This window comes from Lissotriton vulgaris, chromosome 3_1, assembly GCF_964263255.1.
Source record: "Lissotriton vulgaris chromosome 3_1, aLisVul1.2, whole genome shotgun sequence".
NCBI lineage: Eukaryota > Metazoa > Chordata > Amphibia > Caudata > Salamandridae > Lissotriton > Lissotriton vulgaris.
Window position 1 is genome coordinate 1,095,082,879 of NC_141689.1, and position 16,806 is coordinate 1,095,099,684.

The 16,806-nt window shown below is 43.4% G+C and overlaps 1 protein-coding gene across 1 annotated transcript in view; it reads left to right on the plus strand.

Annotated features, from left to right (window-relative positions):
- The window catches only part of NPFFR2 (neuropeptide FF receptor 2), a 146,018-nt gene that overhangs the window by 60,121 nt on the left and 69,091 nt on the right, over positions 1 to 16,806 (plus strand). The gene's annotated exons all lie outside the window — the stretch shown is intronic.

Consider the following 16,806-nt stretch of genomic DNA (forward strand, 5'->3'; position numbering starts at 1 on the left):
TGAGTCTAATTTTTGAATACTTTTGTGGGGAAGAGTCTTGACATCAAAAAGTCCCACTTGCCGTCTAGATAAATGCAGCAGCTTTTTTTGTAGTGCAAGCCTATGCTAAACTAAATAGAGGGATTCATAAACAAAAACAAAAGAAAAAAAATCTGTATAATTGTGGAGGGCATGTGCTTTAATAAAAAAATTAAGAAGTTAAGCTTTGCACTGGTCTGCTATCTTGGAATAGTAAAAAATGAGCATGTACAATACCATTTCAAGATTTTGGTATGGTTTTGAAGCTTGCAGCTATGATGCCTGGCCCTCTGTATAAGAAAGTTGTGGTTCAGCAACAATGACAGCAGAGGTGCTTCTTTAATCATTCAGTTAGCACTTGTCTGCATTTGCTGGTGAGCTGCAGGGGAATGATCTAAAGGAAATATCTCATCAGGGTCTACTCATCTGGATGCAGAGTCACACAGAGTAAGCAGGCAAAATACGGTTACTCATACTACCTGACATCCTAAAGTTCCGCGGTTGTCAACTTGCAGAGCCAAACATTGGCAACAAAGCCACGGGTTGAAAAGGTCTGATCCACTGCCCATTTGCAGGTATTCTGTTCTTAAGGGCTGAACTAATATGCAAATGACACTCTGTCTGGCGAATAAATTAAGTGGGCTTACCTAAAGTCCATATCATCTTAGCAAGAAAATAAGATGCTGGCAAAACAGCCAAAACAGTCTTTTGGCCAAACATAAACCCAGTAGTGGTGGCTCCTCCACTAAGGCAGAGGAGTGTTGCCCCACTGCTCATAAGGAAAAATAAAATAATAATAATGTAACACTATTATCATAATATTTATCCTATTGCAGTCAGTGGCAGGGGTGGGGTGGCTGGCCAGATTAGGGGAAGGAGTGGTTTGCACTCCGTAAGTGCTCATGATCTTGGGCCACTTTACATGTTTCCCACCAGACTCCATTGCACAGCCTGGTGAGAAACATGCACAGGCTCCCTGTTCCCATCTGATCACTGAACTGCAGTGCTCAGACCAATCACAACGTTTCATTGCAGTGTTGTGAATCACTCTGGGGAGCCTGATGGCCCTGGTGCTTCCTGCTGCCTGCCAGCCGGCACTGGAGACAGGAAGAGGAGAAGGACGGGGACAGAGGAGAGGTGGCGGCTGGTCGTTCCAGGTATGTTTTTTCTCTTTTTATTTCAATTCTTCCCTTCCCCCGCGGCCCACTAGCCTTGTCTGGTAGCAGCTGCTACTGTAAAAAAACACACAAAAATAGATAAAGCATAGGAAGCAGCAGCACAGGGGTCCTTGACTCACATGCATGGGACATACATCACTGGTGAAGAGCCTCACAATCTTCCCTGAAAGACACGAAACAAGTGAGGTAGTGTAGGACCATTGTATGTTCCCTAAAAGACATTGAACAAGTGTGATACTGCAGACCCAGCCCATCCACACATCTGCAGTGGTAGTCAGTATGAGCTTCCTTCAAAAACATGGAACAGATGAGGTATCTCTGGGCCAGTGCAATCGTCATTCAAAGACATGAAACAAGGGAAGTACTTGGGGCCAGCACAAACGTGCATCAAAGGCATGAAACAAGTGGGGTACTGCAGGGCCAGCCAGTTCAAACATCCTTCAAAGACATGAAAAAAAATGCCATTGCAGGGCCCCTGCAAGCTTTATTCAAAGACATGAAATGAGTTGCACTGGACAGTGCCATTTGACGCCTTCCTTAGAAACAACAGATAAGCAGCATTTCAGATTTTGTATAAGTTTAAAAAACAGCACTAAAGTGTATGAGTGCAAACTTGACTCACAGATGTAGCAAGATTTCCACACCAAAACAGGTATAGCACCAGCCAGGAGTACATGCTTCCCTCACACCCATGAAAACAATGTAAGGATCCTTCACATGCACAGACGATGGACAGCATCTGCTGCCACAGTCCAAGTCTGTGTGTAAATACACACACAATGAGAAACATTTGGCACCAGTGTAAGTACCCCTCGCATGCAGTAGAGGTACCAGATGGTCATCAGCAGAGCAAGCTAAAATATCCTCACATAAAAAATGTGTATCACACTGGCAGCAGCATCTAAACCTATTTCAGACACAGAATTCTCAGAATAAAATATAGAGGTGAATGGGCCACTGAAGGCTCGAGCTAGATTCTAAGTTCTGGTCCAGCTCAATGATCTCTTGAGACCAAAATGAGCTGAGCTTTTTTGTGGCTTCTCCCTACTACCCACACTCTAACCTCATGTAACAAGAATGATAGACAGAGCATTGCACTTTGATGCCCAACAAGAATAAGAAAAGGATACCAGTCTAGTGGCTGAATTATACATGTGAAACCAGTAAACCTACAGTCAATTACTTGGTCAAATTGTGTGATCCTAGGCAAAAAATGTATTTATTCAGGCCTCCTATTTTTACATTATTATATAGGAGAAAACCTTGAAATATGTAAGGATGTGTGTGGTACAAAAATGTTCTTGTATTTTACTTAGTGGACTATTTTGTTGTTTTATGCAAAATAAGAATATAATGCACATATAGGGTGCACGTGACAACTGACTTGCCTCTTAGGGCCAGAAGTACAAACATTAGGAATACCTATGTCCTAATTGCGATTCTCTCTGAATAACAATTAGGAAATCTGTATTCCAAATGTAGGAAACTCTTATGAGTTTCATTAGTGATTCCTAGTGGGTTGCAAATTGACCTACATCATGCATATTAATGGGTTAGGTCGCAGTTTGTGACCCATTTGGAAATGCAGCCATCACAGGAATGGTGGCCTGCTGAGGTCAGCAGACCACCAGGTCTGTGATAGCTTTTTATAAAGCAAGCTTTATTAATGCTGTCCAGTTTCCTCAAAGGAAAACGAGGTGCATTTTAAAAGAATAACATTAAACTTTGCAGTTTCATTTTTCAACAGTAGGCAGTGCCCCCACAGACTACAGCCTGCTGTTAAAAAATCTTTTTCAACATTCTCAAAGGGGAAGGGGTCCCCAGGGGACCCATTCCCCTTTGCAAATGGGATACCACGAGTTTTAAACTGGTGGTAAAGTATTTCTGTTTTGCGACCAGAATTTGGTCACAAAACATAAATGCATACCATTCTAATTTAGTGTTTGAAAGGGAAGCTCCTTCCCTATACCAAATCGGTATTTGGTACCAAACGCAAATTGCCATTTGGATCCCAATTTGCCTTTTGTACATTGTGTAAAATGCTTTTTTGCAGTTGCAAACAGCCCAATTCTGCAAATAGGGCCATTTGTGACTACAAAAAGGCTTTGTCCATCTGGCCCTGGTTCACTAATGGTATGGTTGCGTGAGTGGGATGTGGGGGCATGAATGTTTTTAAGATCATGTTTAAAAACTATCACGTCTAATAAACATCTCTCGATGCAGTGATAAAGCCTGATATACTAAGGTGAAATGCTTGTCAAAGAAATATATTTTGTTGAATTTTGAATACACTTTATCATATTTTTACATAATATTTGTTGCACAATTTGCCTTCCAAATGTTTTTGTGGACTCATCTTGTGCCTTCTGCTCTGCCAGCTAAGGCAGCATTTTAGAGTGAAGACAGAACATTAACTTGGCTCTCTGTCAGTGTTTTGGCTCGCCTACCCATACAACAGAGCTGTGTATAGCAGTTACTCGAGTATCCCCTCTCTCAGTATCTCACTCTGCGGAGCAATATCTTGATTTTTGAGATTCTGGCCAGTTTCTTATGGGTCTCATAAAGATACCTATTCCTATATCTGGTCTTAATAAGGAAGAATTGAGCATTACTGACCCCAAGAAGTTGTTGCAAAGTTACCTGCGTATTTTTTGACATAACATGAAACAAACAACATGCAAAAATATGTATTTTCCCAATGCAAGCACTCTGCCCTAAGTATGTGAATGTTCTTTTACTAACTGCCATCATTTGCCCTCCACCTGTAATGGCTGAACTTAGTGATTACTGTGGCAGTCTTGTCTTCAAAAGCCACCCAGTAGCATGAACATCACTTCTTCTTTGACCCCTGCTGACGTCCGACAGCCCTTGCAGAATGAGGCACTCTACATTTACAAAAGTGAACAAAAGTGAAAATCACCTTCCGTCTCCTCACCCACGCACACAAAGCCCTACACAGCCAAGGCCCAGGATACCTCAACAGCCGCCTCAACTTCTACGCTCCCAAACGCCAGCTTCGCTCGACCAGCCACGCCCTCGCCGCCGTCCCCCGCATCCGTAGAACCACCACAGGGGGACGGTCCTTCTCCTACCTCGCCGCCAAGACTTGGAACTCCCTCCCCACCCACCTTCGCCTGACCCAGGACCACCTCGCCTTCAGGAAACAACTCAAGACCTGGCTGTTCGAGCAGTAACAGACCCCCCCCCCCCCCCCCCGGGCCTTGAGACCCTCTGGGTAAGTAGTGCGCTATATAAATTCGATGATTGATTGATTGATTGATTGATTGATTGAACATGCATACTGCTCGGCCATGCAGTCTATGGGCGATGAGTCCTTTGCGGTGCCCCACATGTGCTTCTTTAGATTCTACTGCACGGAGTCTGACTTCTGCAGCTGTGTGAATTGACCAGAGCTAACTGCAAGCTCCTAGTGCTGTTAGAGCTCATGTGGCCATAGTAGGTAGTGGTGCTGGAAACATTTTCAGACTGATGGTGCTGCCACCAATGAAACATCAGTGAACTCAAAGGTATTCTGAAAAATCCAAGCATCACACAAAGTGTCACAAATGAGCCACGCCCATTCAGCAAGAGAGTGGTAAGGGTGTAGTAAGTGGCAGATGTAACATTTAAGAGTACACTGTCACAAATATATTATTAAACCATAGCGTGGTAGCCACTGATATTTACGGACAGTACATTTTCATTGAAATTACCACTAAGTTTGCCCATACATACCATTTCACTGGTAAAATTATATAGAGGACAAACGATAATGTATGGAAATTGGTTTTCAGTGTTTATTTGTTTTTTGCGCATCACCAAGTAAAGTGGCTTGATTTGTTTTGCTCCTATTAAAACCTTAGTTTCCAGCACACTTTAGAATGAGACAAAAATCACTTAATATTTGCTTTCCTAACTGTATTTTGCTTTTGTTCATTTATAGCTATTTTTGTGGTGTTGTGTGTTAGACGAAAAAAACATCCAACAGCCTTTCCTTTCACACCGCAAAACCAAAGGGGATGATGGACGGAGTGTTGAACATTGCAAGCACTCACCCTCAGTCAACTGATCTGGGCTTAATCAATCATCATTCTTTAGCTCACTCCGCCACCCCAGTTCAGACATGGCCATAGGCAAATCAGTCTGACCCTGTGCCTCATGGGAACAGTCGAGCCCGAACTGCCAAGCCATGCCTTCCCTGGACTGGAAACAAGCATCCTGGGACCGTTTTCCGGCTAATCAGCCGTCATCAGCCAGGCTAGCTTGAATCCAGTGGCAAAGTGAGCAAGGGTCATGACTGATTTGCATATGGCCAGGTCTAAACTGGGGTGACATGGTGAGCAAAAGAATTATGGATTTAATGCAGATCTCTTGACTGGGGGTGAATGTTTTGATTTGTTCTGCATTCCATCCATCAATGATGTGTCTTTTGCTTCTTTTTCACACCAGCAAGATGTTCACTTTACAAAATGTTCACCATTGCAATAAGTGAAAGAAAAGTAAACACCAGTCTCCATGTTAAAAGAATGAGCTACTAGAATGTTATTTGACCTTTGTCTTTGAATGCACAGCTAAAGTTACAAGATAAAAACAAAGGAACATATTTATCATTATTTGACATAACAAAGCAAGAAACCTTGCTTCCCTGCGCAAAAGAGAAGGTGCAGGAATGCAGCATATTGAGCATGGTACATTCCTGCTCTCTGAATGCGCTGGTACACAAACTACTGCCTAGTACTAATGGAGCAAAGGCGCCTGTGTTATAGGGATTGTTTTCGTGCAGGAAGACAAACCTTCCTGCACTAAAACAATCCTCTACGGCTTCGTCCCCTCTTTCTATGTGTGTTGCAGAAAGCAGCGCATGTAGAAAGAGGAAAGAACAAGGAGAAAAAAAGATATTTCTCCTCATTACACCTCCCTGATGCATTCCCAGGTCTATCAGTATTGGTAAATATGGGAATGTTTCAGAATTCATGGGTGGGTGCGTAGGAAACTCCTTCTTCACCCATGGAACGCCTCTTTGGGGCAGAGTAACGCAAGGCGGCGACTTGCGATGCCATGCAACTGTACTCCATATTAAGAAAACCACGCAGCGCCATCCAAGGTGGCCTTGAGTGGCTTGGTAAATCTCATTGTAGGTTTTGAGTCGCCCAAGATCCCCTTGCATGATACAAGGGTGACGCAAAACCACTTTATAAATATGCTGCAAAATGGAAAGTGATCTTTAATACGCGTTGTATATGAACCCTCCTCTCACTTCTGGGTCATTGTGCTTTGCACCTGCTGTAGCACTGGTAGCTACGCCTCTATTCAAAGTCAGGTCAGATTAGAATTTAAATTACGAAGGCAAACAATAATGTTAAAAGGGTTTTATTTCTCAGTTTGCTATGCCTTTGTTTCACAGTAAATTCAACCTAAAACTCTCTGCGTACAGGGTTCTGGATAGTTGCTCAGACTCCTTGGACTGTTTTATGTCTGGTTCCTTAAAATATATAAATTGGAATGTTTGATAGGGGAGCTCAATGGATAGTTATTCTTTTTAGATGTGATGACACTTACTCAGTAGATCAAGGAACAGTTATGAAGTATAGAATGGGCCGAAGTTGTTAACAAGAAAGGAGCAAAATAAAATAAAACAATTACTATGTACCATGTGCTATGTACAATGCACTCTACCATAATGCTTCAATATGACAGTATGTAGCTTGATCAAGGTGAAATTCATAGGCTACAGACTTTTGCTCCTGCCAGTTTATAGATTGAGAACAGGAGGAGGGACAGCCAGGGGGGAGGGTCATATCAAAAGTAACCAGGTATTTCTTGTGCTTGCCAGTGCCTGCATGAGATTACACAGAGACACCTGGCCTACCTACACTACCTACACCTCCTACACCACCTACACTACCTCTACCACCTGTACATTCACCCAGAATACGAGCACAGTTCCAAAAATTCTTATCACCAGCATTGCCTAGGCGCATTAGTAGGAGAAAACCCAAGTAATACCAGTTCACTCTGTTTGTTGAAACTTTCACTTACACCATTTTTGCTTACTAAAAATAAATACACTTAATACAATAAAAACATGTACCAACTTTTCATCTGTGTTGAATGTTTTATGTTGCGTTTACCACTTGGGTTATTGGTATGTGGGTTATCTTCTTTGTTCATTTTGAAAGTAAGGCATTTAAAAATGGGGTAAAAAAAAGAAAATTGCAAATGTTGAAGCATTCTTGCAGGAATCCTGTGGATGTTGACAACAAAATGGCAGCTGCCATTATTTAACATATATATGAGTAGAGGACATCAGGAGGGCCCCCCTCCTCATCCCACTTAGCACCCCAGGGTCCCTATTCCCCCGGGCTGGGTATATTTAATGGGAGGGGTACATGGTACCCCTCTTTGTGCCATTTTGGCCTCAGGGACACAGTCTATGGGGCCCAATTTAAATATTTAGGGGAGAGGGCATGTGGCCCTCCTCTCCAAACTGTAATTGGGCCCCGGTGACCCCATCCCCTGAGGCCCAATGTATTTAGAATGGCGAGTGAGGCCATGTGTCTCCCTTCACTGAGCCTTAAAATAAAGGGAGGGGGTGCATGACCCCCCTCCCTAAGCTCTATTCGGCCATGAGGACCCCATCCCCAAGGCCCAATGTATTTAAAAAGTGGAGGGTGGTCACGCAGCCCCACTCCTTGAGCCTTAAAAAGGCCCCAGGGACACCATCCCCAAGGGCTGGCTTACCTGCTGTTTCCTGGGAAGCCCATCCCCGGGACACAGTAGTTTCCCTGCCCACACTTTAGCAGGCAGGGAAATATGTGTTTTCTCGCATCTTGCGGAAGCATTTTCAAATCTCCCACCAAACTGGAGCCTATTACGATTGCGGTTTTTTCGCATCCTCCGGGCCGGCAGAAGCCACCGCCGGCCCGGAGGATGCGGAAAAACCGCAGCGGACCCACCAAAGACCCACCGCCACATTAGGATGGCTAGTGGGTCCTGGTTTCCGTCCGCAGCTTTTCCGCCGCGGTTGGCTTACAACCGCGGCGTAAAAGCTCTAATATGGTGGTGGTGTCTCTCAGACACCGCCAGCCGTATTAGGATGGGCTTTAAAAAATGCTTTTCCCCGGCAGGTTTTCCGCTGTGGAAAAGCATGTGGAACTTCACTGCGGGGCCCGTTGCGGGCCCCCTGGGTGAAGGGGGGTGGGGGGTGCACATGGGGGGTACCTATGGTACCCCCCTGCATTTGTATGCAGAAATCGGCAGGCACCGCACGGTGCCTGCCGCTTTCTGCATACAAATGCAATGTATGTATTTTTATCATTGCGGCGGGTGCAGCTTAAAGCCGCACCCGCCGCAATGGTAAAAATAGAGGATGTGACCGCCAGGGTGGCGGTCACATCCTAATTGGACAGGAGGGAACTCCGCAGGCCATGCGGAGGTTCCCTCATCCTCTATGGTCGCGGACGGACTCAAGTCTGTCCGCGATCATAATGGGCCCCTAAGTCTGGTCCTAGCCCGCGGGAGCTTCAAAAATGCTCCCACAGACTGGTAGCAGACTTGTGATTTGTTTCCCTGCCTGCACTGATGCAGTTGGGGAGATAGAATAACAGATTGGTCCCGCAGGGAGCGAGCAGCAAAAATAACTGCTCTTTTTGGGCAGGATCAATGCCGGCTCGCTCACCATGCGTGTAGCTGGCTAGGGCCGTGGGAGCCCTAAAGGTCCTGGGGCTCCCCTCACAGCCCCCTATGTGTAGGTTGTGGGTGCCCCAGGTGGGCACTGAGGCGCCCACCTTTATTTCATAATAAATCATAATAATTATTTCAATAAGCTATGGCCCGGGGAATGGAGTCCCTGGGCCCTAATAAGGTTCAGGGTGGTGATTAGCATGCCCCTTCCTTTTTTAATTACATTTGGCCTCAAGTGATGGGGACTCTGAGGTCGGACAAATCTTGGGGAGGGGTGCCACACACTCCTCTCTCCCTTTATTTACATTTTGTTCCCATGAATGGTGTCACTGGGATCTAATATTAGGCACAGTGAGGTGGGGACTTGCTCCACCTCCCTTTATTAAATCCTCTACCCTGGGGGATGGGGTCCTGGCACTAATATGGCTCAGGCACGGGTCCACAGGAACGCAAAATTCTGTCCCACCATCTGGAGGACTATTCACTGTGAAAGGGGGAGCAATAAAAGGAGCATGCAGACTGATTCCCAGGAGGCAATATGAGGAGTAGAGGGAGCTTGAAGGGGATGTTGATGGTGTTGCGGGGAGAGGCAGAGAGCCCTCATGTTCCCCTATCAAGAGTCTTGAAAATTCGCTACTATGGGGACACACACTGGTAACCACACTAAATTGAACAGTGGGGATTTCCCATGCTCCTTTCTAACTGCAGCACAACCAGTAAGAGGCTGAAAAACCAAAGAGAAGCTATTGGATGAGAACGTTAGGGGGTGTGGATGAGGTAGGAACCAACATGACTCGTTGTTGCACCGAGGGGAGGCGACAGTAAGAACCATGGGCCACCCCAGGGTTACAATGGAGGTGAATGGAGGTGGGCCATCTGAACAAATAGAACACTTCCTTATGTATTATAAACTTTGCAGGCACTGACTCTATGCCCCTCCTCTAAACTGGACCAAGCAATAGGCGCAGTCAGCCCATTTGGGTGGTCGTACTTTTGACCTTATATTTTCTCCAGAAGGATTAATATCAGTAGAGGAAATTACTCCTCAGTGCTGGACAGATCACTAACTTATCACCTTTTACCGATAGGTATGTAGGGAGACTCTCCATAATAATGTTGCTATGTCTAGAACTAAAAACAGAGCTTGGCATAAACTTCTTGGGTCCTGTTCAAGGCTGTCTTTGATTTCTCAAAGGCTCTTAGCCCTTTAAACCTCTTAGAAACTAATTGTCAAAGCTTTGAGAGTGACATTTTAAGGCTACTTGATAAGCAGATTCCCCTCTTGACTCAAAAACTGTATTCAGGCTTTTCTGCCTCCTGGTACAATGCAGTTTTAAAGGAGACTAAATTAGCCTGTAGGCAAATTGAAATGAAATGCTGGAGACACTAACTAGATGAAGATAAGCTCTGCCTGAAGACTGCTTAAAATAATTATAAAAATAAAGTAAGGAAAGCCCATTATTATTGCAGTCTAGTCTAGGCTGCCTCTAATAAAGTGAAAAAGATTTTTGACATACTTCATGACCTCACAAATCCACCCTGGCTTAAGCAAGATATAACAGCATCACAGAAGCTATGTGAATATGTTTCACCTTTATTTAAAATTAAATCAGGTTGATTTTAAAAGGTATTGAGTGCTCTCAGGAATTAGAGATTTCCCCTTTTAATAAAATTAATTCTACCTTTTCTACTATTCTTTTTAACAGTTTTGCCACTGAGCTTCTCAGTCTTCAGAATGACATGTCCCTTGACTTCTTAAAAGTGAGATTGGATAGCTTTGACCCAATGTCTACAGATGCTTTAAAATGTTGTTTAGATCTATTAGGTCGGGGACCCCTCTATACCGTCTCTCTCCTACTCAATGGAAATAAAGGGAGGACATATTATCGCTCTTACTGTTACAACTCTGTAACCAGTCCCTCGAATCTGGTGTGGTGCCAGTGCACTGGAAAAGGGCTATAGTCAAAACATTGTTAAAAAAAAAACCTCAGCGGACCCTACAATGTTGGACAATTACAGATCAATCTCCCTCCTCCCATTATCAATAAATGTACTAGAACGGCATGTCAGCAAAATTTTGTCCCACCATCTGGAGGACCATTCACTGTTAGAGGGTGAGCAATTTTGCTTCAAACCCATCCACTGCACTGAGACCACTTTACTCTGCACCACTGATAAAATGTGCAGGATGGTTTATAGTGGTCAGTTAGTGGTGCTTGTCCTCCTTGACCTGTTAGTAGCCTTTGACATACTGAATTACCACACCTTAGTCTCTATATTAGCATCCGTAGATGTTGGTGGTCTCATGTCAAAATGGCTCAAATCATACTTACACGACCACTGCCAGGTGGTGGCTCTGCCCCACTTCTTTTCTAGTTTCAGAACTGCTCAAAATGGAGTCCCCCAGGGCTCTTCACTCAGTCGAATTCTGTTTAACATCTAAATTAAGCCATTGATCTTGCTTATTAAAACCTATAAGATCAAGGTTATCAATTATGCAAATGATACTCAACTGATTTTATCACTGAACAACAATCAGTTTGATTTGATCAGTAATTTTCAGGCCTGCATAATGGAAATCTCAAGTTGGATGAGTGTAAACTCACTGAAACTAAACAGGGGTAAAACAGAGGTCCTTTGTTGTTCCTCCAGTAAAGTTTCAGTAACTGTGCCCTCCAATTTTTGGCCTCAGACTACAGTGACTCCTCTTGGCGCCTCGGAGATGGTCCAGAACTTTGGAGTAATTCTGGACGAACATCTTTCACTCGAAAAGCATGCTAAGAGAGTAGTAGGGGTCTGCTTTGCTCTTCTTCGGTATGTAACTGTTACCACGGATTTTTTACAACGCATACCATTACAATGGATACTATTACAACGCAGGTCATTTTACAACGGATACCTTTACATCGCATTACACTACAACACACATACTATTACAACGCATACCATTACATCGTAAGTATAATTATAGGTAAGTTTATCTTTTTTTATAAACATTGGGTTTTGGGGTACAGGGGTATTTTTAGGTTTTGGGGCTGGGTTTGGGTTTTGAGGTACATGGGTATTTTTAGGTTTTAGGGTTGGGTTTGGGTTTTGGGGTACAGGGGTATTTTTACGTTTTAGGGCTGGGTTTGGGTTTTGGGGCACAGGGGTATTTTTAGGTTTTAGGGCTGGGTTTGGGTTTTGGGGTACAGGGGTATTTTTAGGTTTTAGGGCTGGGTTTGGGTTTTGGGGTACAGGGGTATTTTTAGGTTTTAGGGTTGGGATTGGGTTTTGAGGTACAGGGGTATTTTTAGGTTTTAGGGCTGGGTTTGGGTTTTGGGGTACAGGGGTATTGTTAGGTTTTAGGGTTGGGTTTGGGTTTTGGGGTACAGAGGTATTTTTAGGTTTTAGGGCTGGGTTTGGGTTTTGGGGTACAGGGGTATTTTTAGGTTTTAGGGCTGGGTTTGGGTTTTGGGGTACAGGTGTATTTTTAGGTTTTAGGGTTGGGTTTGGGTTTTGGGGCACAGGGGTATTTTTAGGTTTTAGGGTTGGGTTTGGGTTTTGGGGTACAGGGGTATTTTTAGGTTTTAGGGCTGGGTTTGGGTTTTGGGGTACAGGGGTATTTTTAGGTTTTAGGGTTGGGTTTGGGTTTTGGGGTACAGGGGTATTTTTAGGTTTTAGGGTTGGGTTTGGGTTTTGGGGTACAGGGGTATTTTTAGGTTTTAGGGCTGGGTTTGGGTTTTGGGGTACAGGGTTATTTTTAGGTTTTAGGGTTGGGTTTGGGTTTTGGGGTAGAGGGGTATTTTTAGGTTTTAGGGTTGGGTTTGGGTTTTGGGGTACAGGGGTATTTTTAGGTTTTAGGGCTGGGTTTGGGTTTTGGGGTACAGGGGTATTTTTATGTTTTAGGGTTGGGTTTGGGTTTTGGGGTAGAGGGGTATTTTTAACCTATTTTTACAAATATTAAAATTAAAATTAATTTAAAAAATAATTTTATTTAAAATATATATTAAAAATAATGAAATAAAATAATATATTAAAAAATATTTACATTATATTTTAAAATTAATTATTATTATTATATACTTACCTATACTTACGTTGTAATGGTATGCGTTGTAAAAGTATCTGCGTTGTAGTGTTTTGCGTTGTAAAGGTATCCGTTGTAACATGACTTGCGTTGTAAAAAATCTGTGGTAATGGTATGCGTGCTAAAAGTACGCGTTGTAACATCATACATCCTCTTCTTCAGGGCCTCAGAAAACATTTTCCATAGTTATCTGCTCAAACCAAAAATCTAATTTCCAGGTGTGTAGTGCTTAGTAGTTTGGATTACTGTAAAGCCCTTTTTTTGGGAGCCACTAATTAACTGATTAAGAAACTGGATATAGTTCGGGTAGGTACAGCCAAGCTGGCATTAAGTAGACCACGGAAATCCTCTGCCTTTGGTGCTCCTAGTAATCTTCACTGGTTGCCCATTAAACAGAGGGTCCTCTTTAAATCGCTATGTATTGTATTCAAAGCACTTCAGAATAAGGACTCAAAGCTACTACAGACTAGACTGAGGAAATGCACTATAGGAGGGCTGCTACGCTCAGCTACAACTAATCTTGTTCAAGAACATAGATTCAGTAGGGTGCATCAAGGAGGGTGTGCCTTTTCTATTAAAGCTGCACCAATCTGGAATAAGTTACCACCTCAATTATATTCTCAGGCTGCTTTGTTTAAGTTTAGGAAAGCCCTTACAACTTGGCTATTCCCAAAATAACATTGACTAGGCGGACAGCTGTATTCTCTTTGGTGTCTCTACTTCCTCTTCCATCCTGCCTGTTACTATGACTTTAGCAAAATTAGCACCAGGATACCAGTGTGGTCACAGTGCACTCTATAAATAATGCAAACAAATAAAAAATGCAAGTTCTAAGAGGTCCTTAAAAATAATATAGACAAAGTAGCTATAGATTAAACATTCTGTGTGCTGATCACCGAAATCTTATCACCAATGTCAACCCAACAGTGGAGATATTACATGGTCAGATTAACCAACATTTAAAAAAAAAGTGGAACTAGATCAGAGAGAGAAGATACAGATGGATGCAGCTGCAAAAATAATATTCATACAGTGGTCTTGCTGGAAAAGGGATAGACATGTTAGATTTCTTGGTTCAGTGACTGACAGGGAGGTGGCTCCACATTTCTATGCATTGGAAAGAATGCATAGCTGCCCCATGAAGCCTATACCCCCTGGGGCACAGCCACACCAGTATGTGGCACGCCTACTCCAATATCAGGACTGAGATTTAATATTGAGATGCTCCCAAACTGTGGGCTGATTGCGAATGAGAACACCTCTGTGGTAATTTTTCCTGACTTCACAAAAGGAATTCAACGATTGAGTGCATCATTTCTGGAGGTTGGAAAAGCTCTGAGTGAGTCTGGCCTTCGATATATGCTGCAATTTCTAGCCAGGCTCAATATCACTGAGGATGATGTTTAAACATATGTTCCTAAAAAAAAGGTACAAAATGTTAGCTCATCTGATATGTAAGGTTGTGGAAGTGGCATTCCTGCAAGAAGCGCGCTTGACAGAGGGAGAGGCGACTATTCAGAAGAGGACTTGGAGAGGCTAGATTTATGCTACTGGCTTCTCCTCATACTCTAGAGGTGCATTTATCTGAAATAAACTAGGAGTCCAGAAAGAGCCCACAGTCATTTACATTGACGAAGAAGGCAGATATGTATTAATGCAGGCATCTCAATCACATTGGGAGGCAATTATGCCCTGAATATGGGTCAAACACAGTTTGAGTCCTTAGCCTTGCTGCTGTCACAGGCTGTGCAGGCTCAGCAGGTGCAGAAAGGGAACTACAATTGTGTAGAGAATGTAATTTAGATTGGTTGGTGCCTCCACTTGCCGGTTCCCCAACAATTAAACTGGCATATGAATTCAGAGACTGGATAAGAAATTGGGAGTTGGGAGATGAATAGGGAACAGAGAGAAGATTTTTTTGTACTCCCAAGCAAATGATCTACACATCTGCCTGGACAACATGATGTGCACTCTTGGCATGAATGAACATATTTTGTATATAGTGTAACTAGGCCGCACCCTATCAGAAAATGTTACACCAACCTGGATACCCTCAATTCCTCAATTAAAGGAACCAACATTTTGAGAACTTCTAGGAGACACGATTGGGGAATATTTCTGAACTAATCATCAAACAACTGACCATCTCATGAGAATGACTTGGACGGATTAGACATGCAGGGCTACACCTTCTACCGTTACTTTGGAATATCAGTTTTACTTTCCCTGTTACCTAATTTAAGCCTTCAATATAACATTTTAAGACTAGGAATACTAACATCCATCCGGGGTGCCAATGTACACCGACCACTATCATGAGACTGTTGACTAGAGAGTGCCACTCATTTTGTAATGATTCTTCATACTTTGGAAATCCAATATTTAGGTATCAAACTAAGTAACTAATTCCCACTACTTTATGATATGTCTCCAAAACGTATACTAAGCCTTGAAAAAGCCCATTGGGACAAAGCACGTGCTGGCGGTAGCATTTCGAAAGAAATACCTTGGTTGGAGCATTTGGAAATAAATAACATCATATTTTCATAGTGACGCATAATAAAAAAATTCCCAAAGAAAAATACGTTGTTATGGCTTTTTCTGTCTGAAACATAATTTTCATGGTGTTCTCCAGTACCATATTGGATATCAATCAATCAATCAGTAACTTTGGAGAGTGGTTCTTTTCACCCATGACGGGATCGAGGTGCTGGGGGTTCAGTTGGTTATCCGAATTGCCAGGTTATCAGGGACTTTTGGAACTTTGAAATAGTTGGGGAGGTTCTTAGATGAAAGGGTAGGTCGATCCACGTCTTTGCTGATATGTAGAAGAAGAAATGACCTCCGCATCTGCTAGGTCTGTTGTGGGGGGTGAGCGTTAGAGAATGGGACACAGACTAGAGATGTTTGGTGGGCTGATTGCAGTTCAGGCAGTGGTTCAAGTAGGCAGATAACCCTTTCAGCACAGAGATACAGGATATCCATTTCAGTACCAAGTGGGTGCCTTTAACCTACTGGTATAGGGCTACTGTATCAGTCAGGCAGCGAGAGTTACGATAACATTGGAAGGGGAGCTGTCCAATTTGGAAGTCCATATTTAGGAGCTGGAGCAGGAGCTCCCAGAGGATCCGTTAATGGCCCCAGATTGTTGCAGGAGAGGGAAACATATGCAGCAGTATTGGAAAAGCTATGTGCTTTGAACATTTAAACTCTACTCACACACAGAGGGTCAGGGCAGAGCGACTTCTGCCTGGCTGACACAACCTGAAGGGAGGAACAACCCTATCTTAATTAATTAATTAATGATTATGAGTCCCTTGCTCACTTTGCCACTGGATTCAAGCAAGCCTGGCTGAAGACGGCTGAAATGCCAGAAACCGGTCCCAGGAAGCATGTTTCCAGTCCAGGGAAGGCATGGCTTGGCAGTTCGGGCTGGACTGTTCCCATGAGGCACAGGGTCAGACTGATTTGCATATGGCCATGTCTGAACTGGGGTGGCAGAGTGGGCTAAAGAACAGTGATGGATTAAACCCAGATCTTTTGACTGGGAGTGAGTGTTTGATTGGTTCAGATGCTCCGTCCATCACCACCCCCTTTTGTACCCCTCTGTCAAACCAAGCCTGCCCCTCTGGCCCTCTAGTGGCCTGGTTATTGGTTCATCCTTCTGTCCATCCACCTGTTTGCAAATGTATCCATCCATCTGTCTCTATCCATTTGTTGTTATTTCTGTCTAGCTGTCATTTACCTCAGCTATTAGGCTTGTTACACTTGCAACACTGTCTCTCTTTCTCCCCCTTTCTATTTCTTTTTCACACACGCACATACCTATAGTAGTATGTCAGTTGAGAAAAAGCAGGT